Genomic DNA, 6,589 nt, shown 5'->3' with positions numbered 1-6,589 from the left:
CAATTGGTGTGGATGGTCACAATTGGATGTACCCACTTGCATATGGATTCGTGGACTCAGAGACAGAAGACAATTGGAAATGGTGGATGGCTCAGCTATATAAAGTTGTGGGAGATCTTCCAAAACTTGTTATTTGTTCGGATGCTTGCAAAGGATTGCTAAATGTAGTGGGGTATGTGTTTCTAGAAAAATAGGATCAAAAGTTGCCTCGAAGGTGGAAGTGGTGGGTCTAAATGCACTAAAAAGGTTGCTGAAAATGAGAATGAGAAGACTAAAAATGATTAGAGGCAAAGTGTGGTGTCCCAATTGTGGAGAATTAGGACACAAGAAAACTAGTTACAAGTGCCCACTCAACGGAACTAAGAAAAGGCAAGATTTAAATTTTCTAATTCATTCCATGTTTCTTTCATTCAAATGTTTGTTTACATTCTCATATTTGTTTCCGTTAGGCCAAGAAAGCCATGGAAAAATAGTACCAAAGGATGGTTTCCTAAAGAGTCTACGCCTGAGAGACCAGAAACTGCAAGAGAATAGCTAATGCAAGAGAGTCCTGGAATAATGAGAAGAAGGTACATATTTCCTAATTGTCACCATGCATGCATTGTGTTGAAAACAAGTGAATTTTTTGATAAATATATAACATATGTAGACGTCTTGGAATTTTGATGGGAGAGGTGATGTCACAGGAGGCTTCTTCTTCGCAAGCTTTGGAGACTTCAACAACATCTCCAAGAAAGATGACTCCAAGAAAGACGAAGAGAAAGTTATGAAATTATCTTTTTAAAGACACTTAGAGAAATATGTTAGTGCAGTAATAAATTGCTAGTGAATGTTATTTTACATATGCACATGTCTTGGAACTAGTAGTTATGTTTTGTCACAGATATTATACTTGTTGCTCGCACTCCAATTTTCAGTACGCTTGCCATTCCTTTTATCAGGTTCATATGCTGTCAGTTTTAGAATTATTTTCAAGACTGTTAGCCATTGACTTGAGCTTGAGTTCGCTGGCATCTTCTCTTGTAACAAGTTAACCACGTCCATACTCCCTATGACCCATCTTGATCACCTATTCTTTAATTAAGCAACAGCCGAAGCACTCTTGGTGCTGTCGTGCTGGCATCTGCTATCACACTGGGAAGTAATCAACATGCAAATGAGACTTTAGAACTAGGGGCAATACGGTTAGATTAGGAGGTGAGGGAAAAGAAAGGATTAAGAAATAATAATAAAATGGTTATAATACTATTTCAGAGAATAATAGCACTTATAAGTATTGTCGGTACCCTGAATCATGGGTACCCTTACTACAACATAAAGGCACGGTGCCCGTGCGGCTATCTCTAGTCGCGCGGTGAACAGCACCCGACCCCTCCACGTGGGCAGCTCCGAGGCCGCCACACGGCCAGAGGAGACGATATCCCCCAAGGTATCAACGGTGGGTCCGGACCCCCATGGGAAAGTGCCGGACCCCAGCATATCTGGACCGGACCTCCGGGCAGGGTCTGGGGCCTCCGCGGGTACAGACCGGACCCCCGGGACGGGTCCCGGACCTCTCTATGTAGGGTCCGGGCCACCCTCAGCAGGGTCCCGAGATTCTGGGACAAAGAATACCTAGGCCTTAATCAAGGCCAGGCGGGGTCCGGAGCCGACACGTATCCGGACCATGTCATGTACTCTTCTGCTCCCCGCTCAGGCGGAGACCCGATGCTGCCACGTGGCCTACTGCCCATGACGTAAGCCAGTGGGTGGAGCCTGACGTAAGGCCTCTGGGCCGCGCGGTGCTGCATTTATTTCGGATAAAGCATGCCGCCTATCTATTCCACTGGCAGGTGATGTGCTGCCTCGACATTTAATGAGCCCTGCCACTCCACTGGCAGGCGATGTGCCGCCTCAACATTTAATGTGCTCTGTCCACTCCGCTGATGGGCGGCAACCAGGCCATCCTGCAGGCGGAGTGCCTGTCCACTCCATTGGTAGGCAGTACGCCCGCATTGCGGCATACACTGTGCTCATCTTCACTTGTACGTTGCCAGTGAAGCTTCTGCCACACGCCGATACTACGTAGGCTGCGAATATCAGGGCGCAAGGAGATTGCACTGGCGACCAGCATTAGTTGCTCCAAGTATTACATCCGTTATGTCCCTAGGCCCACATGTCGGGGCTCAGCACCCTTGTACGTGCCCCCCTTTAGCTATAAAAGGGGAGACACGAAGCTCACAGAAAGCACACTTAGACCCAGCTCAGGCTCACAAGTTCATACAAGCTCTCAAGCTCAATACATCACACAATGGAGTAGGGTATTACGCTCCGGCGGCCCGAACCACTCTAAACCCTTATGTGTTCTTGTGTTCGTCCATCGCTTAGCATACAGGCAAAATGCTTAGGCCCCTCCTCATCTTAGGATTTAGGGCGGGTGCATTCCGCCACCCGGCTGGAGATTTCCTCTCCGACGTTTGGCGCGCCAGGTAGGGAGCTTGGCATTAGGTTTTTGCTTGTTTCTTGCTCAGCATGATGGTGCAAATCATTGAGCACCGTGCCGAGACTTTGGTGGATTTCCTGGTGGAGGAGGAAGCTGCCTCTTACACACCACAGGTTCCCAACCGCCAGTGCGGGGCACTGCTGCTGTGCACGCTGCACGACAGTATACAACCACGCAGACATCCCGAACTCTATCGCGGGCGGCTCTGGGGGCACTATCGGCGGCCAGGGAGTTGCTGCGTCACCCCCCGAGCTCCACGGCCTCACCGGGGGCCATGAAGCAGTGGCGAGACAACGTCGACTTACTGCTCGGCATGGCACATTCTACCTCGACCAGGTCGAGGCCACGGCCATCCCGGTGCCAACATGAGGCGTCGGCGTCTGTGCGCTCACCCTCAGTGGGGGGTGCACAGACCAACGACCTCCGGGCAGAACTCAACCGCAGGCGTGCGAGAGAGGACGCCCGGATCTCTCTAGAGAGGGCACGGGAGCGCCGGCAAAACATCGAGGGTTGCAACCTTGATCAAGACTTCGCTGCGGTAGGACCGCAACCCCCAGTGGGCGCCCGGTTCCAGGCGGGTGTCCCCTTGGCCGACGTGGGTTGCATCGCTCTCGCTGATCATCTTTGTGCGGCGTCCTGGCCATCCAAGTTCCGGCCGCACCTGCCGGAAAAGTACGACGGTACGTCAAATCCTTCGGAATTTCTGCAGCTGTACGTCTCCGCTATCACAGCAGCAGGTGGAAACACCGCTGTGATGGCGACATATTTTCATGTCGCCTTGTCTGGGCCTTCCCGGACTTGGCTCATGAATCTTGCCCTAGGATCAATCTATTCTTGGGAAGAGCTCTGCGCGCGGTTCATAGCGAACTTCGCCAGCGCTTACCAACAGCACGACGTGGAGGCCCACCTCCACACAGTGAGGCAGGAACCCAGGGAGACTCTCTGGACGTTTACCTCCCGCTTCACCAAGGTGCGAGGTACCATACCTCGCATTTCCGATGCTTCCATCATCACGGCCTTCCGTCAAGGAGTACGTGATGAAAAAATGTTGGAGAAGTTGGCAACACATGACGTGGAGACTATCCCCCACACTCTTCGCTCTGGCTGACAAGTGCGCTAGAGCCGCCGAGGGCCGGGCATGGCACTCGGCCCCACAAGCCGGAGTCACCCAGACGGGTGGCTCGGGTGCCGTCCCCCGGGACGGTAAAAAGAAAAAGAAGGGTCGCGGCCACGAGAAGCCACAGTCAACCGCTATAGTCGTCGCAGCTGCGACTGGGGGCCGGGGCAACCACAACAAACGCTCACGCCCGCAGAGGGGTAACAGCGGCTCATGCCCTGTGCACCCCAATAGTCGCCACAGCGCTGCGGAGTGTCGCGAGATCATCGACCTCGCGAAACGCGTCAGCGAGCAGCACGAGCAGTCTTCCAAGGACGGTCCCCACCTCATCGCCGACCTGGCAAGGAAAGGGTCGACGACGGCGAGGTGGCCGCGGCTGAACGAGACCTCGGGTATCAGTCACCCGAGGGGGTCCTAAAGGATGTCATCACCGGAGACTCCTGCTCCGGTGGTGACAGCTAGACGGGCCACCGGGGGACCCCGTACTCCCCGGTCTACGGGGCCGAAGCCTGCCTTCCCCCGGAAACCCTTCTGGACTCCCCACGGGTCCAGTCTTCTGATGGGTCCATACAGAAACGGCTACAGCGTGAGGACGTGGACTCTATCAGCAAACGCAGATGGGAACCCAGGGTCGGGATCTAACCCTAAGGCGAGTACTGAACCGAGAAGGGCTCCGCAAACTCTCCCCCAGCTGGGAAGGACCCTTCAAGGCGACGGAAATATGCCGACCCGAGGGTGACCACCTCGCTACAACTGAAGGAGTACCTGTTCCTAACCTCTGGAGCATCTCTGTAAGTTCTGTCCATAGGAGCAAGCCTGAGGGGTTGAGTTTTTCTCCCTTTTGTAACTAGGTTGCGCATACGTGTACGCCAACCCGGTGAGGTCCGCCCTCATAAACCCGGCCTGTTGGCCTACACCCATGCATGTCGAGTTATAAAGAGAAGATTTACCCTCTCAGATGTGCTCCTATGACAGTTTTATCCTCATGCCTCCATGGTTTTATCCTGCAGTCTCCAGATATTATTTTTTACCTAACCCTTCCGTACAGTTCCCATCTATCCTGGCATGATGACATCCGAATTGAGTGGCCAGGCCTGCAGTTTAGGACCCCTCTACGAAAGCAGGGGGTCCGGTAGCTTGGGGGCCGGTTCTAAAGAACATGAGCTCGTTCCATGGGGTGGTCCGGAGCAGTGTAGCCGCTTAGCCTGGTTTCGTACCCAAAGCCTGCACACTCCACTACTCTGTGACGGGCACCCTAGTATTTGGAGCTATAGTACTGTGGGTCCGACAACCTAGGGTCCGACCCTAGAGAATGGGCACTTGTCTCCTAGGGTGGTCCGGAGCCGTGTAGCCGCTGAGCCTGGTCCCGTACCGTGAGCCTGCACGCTCCACCACTCTGCGACGGGTGTCCTAGTATCTGGAACCGCGGTCCAGGGGGTCCAGACACACAACTTGGCTTCCCAGACTAAAACCTGCAGGTCCCGTGCATGTATCAAAGGATGACTAATTGTAACACCCACTTTGTAAACAGAGTCTAAGCAGAGAAATTGTATTCCGTATACATATATAAGTTATCTATGTTTCTCATTTCATGTTGTCGGCGTTTCGAGACCGGGGGTCCCTAAGCCGACGAGTGAATGTCGCCGCGTGCCCCAACCCAGATGGGTCGACGCGAGGCCGAGCGCGAAGGGGGGAAGTGAGGTGGCCGGAGATGGGCGTGAGAGAGGTGGAAATCCCGCGGCCTTCGTGTTCGTCCCGCGCCCAGGTCGGGTGCGCTTGCAGTAGGGGGTTACAAGCGTCCACGCGGGAGAGGGAGCGAGCGGCCTCACGCGAGCGCCTGTCTCGTCCTCGTCCCCGCACGGCCAACCCTTTCTAAGAGGGCCCTGGTCCTTCCTTTTATAGGCGTAAGGAGAGGATCCAGGTGTACAATGGGGGTGTAGCAGAGTGCTACGTGTCTAGCGGAGGAGAGCTAGCGCCCTAAGTACATGCCGTTGTGGCAGCCGGAGAGATTTTGGCACCCAGCTGGTGTGATGTCGTGGCCGTCGGAGGAGTGCTGGAGCCTGGCGGAGGGACAGCTGTCGGAGCTGTTGAGTCCTTGCTGACGTCCTCTTGCTTCCGTAAGGGGGCTGAGAGCCGCCGTCGTCACAGAGTATGCGGGGCGCCATCATTGCCCATCTGGCGGAGCGAGTCAGATGGGACGCCGGTCTTATTCCCCGTGGCCCGAGTCAGCTCGGGGTAGGGTGATGATGGCGCCTCCTGTTGACGTGGCCGGTCTGCGCCCTAGGTTGGGCGATGTGGAAGCTCCTCCGAAGCCGAGGTCGAGTCTGTCTTCCGTGGCCGAGGTCGAGTCCGAGCCCCTGGGTCGGGCGAGGCGGAGACCGTCAGCTAAGGCCAGGGCGGAGTCCGAGCCCTGGGGTCGGGCGAAGCGGAGTTCGTCGTCTTCTGGGGCTGAGCCCGAGTCCGAGCCCTGGGTCGGGCGGAGCGGAGTTCGTCGTCTTCCGGGGCTGAGCCCGAGTTCGAGCCCTGGTTCGGGCGGAGCGGAGTTCGTCGTCTTCCGGGACTTAGCCCGAGTCCGAGCCCTGGGTCGGGCGGAGCGGAGTTCGTCGTCTTCCGGGACTTAGCCCGAGTCCGAGCCCTGGGTCGGGCGGAGCGGAGTTCGCCGTCTTTCGGGACTTAGCCCGAGTCTGAGCCCTGGGTCGGGCGGAGCGGAGTTCGCCGTCTTCCAGGGCTTAGCCCGAGTCCGAGCCCTGGGTCGGGCGAAGTGGAGCTTCCTATGGTGCCTCCGGCCGGGCCTGACTGCCTGTCAGCCTCACTCTGTCAAGTGGCACCGCAGTCGGAGTGGCGCAGGCGGTGTTGTCTTTCTGTCAGGCCGGTCAGTGGAGCGGCGAAGTGACGGCGGTCACTTCGGCTCTGTCGGCTGGGGGGCGCGCGTCAGGATAAAGGTGTCAGGCCACCTTTGCATTAAATGCTCCTGTGATTTGGTCGGCCGG

Source organism: Zea mays, chromosome 7 (genome assembly GCF_902167145.1).
Source record: "Zea mays cultivar B73 chromosome 7, Zm-B73-REFERENCE-NAM-5.0, whole genome shotgun sequence".
NCBI lineage: Eukaryota > Viridiplantae > Streptophyta > Magnoliopsida > Poales > Poaceae > Zea > Zea mays.
The sequence above is the reverse complement of the archived record's forward strand: the minus strand, read 5'-3'. Positions refer to the sequence as shown.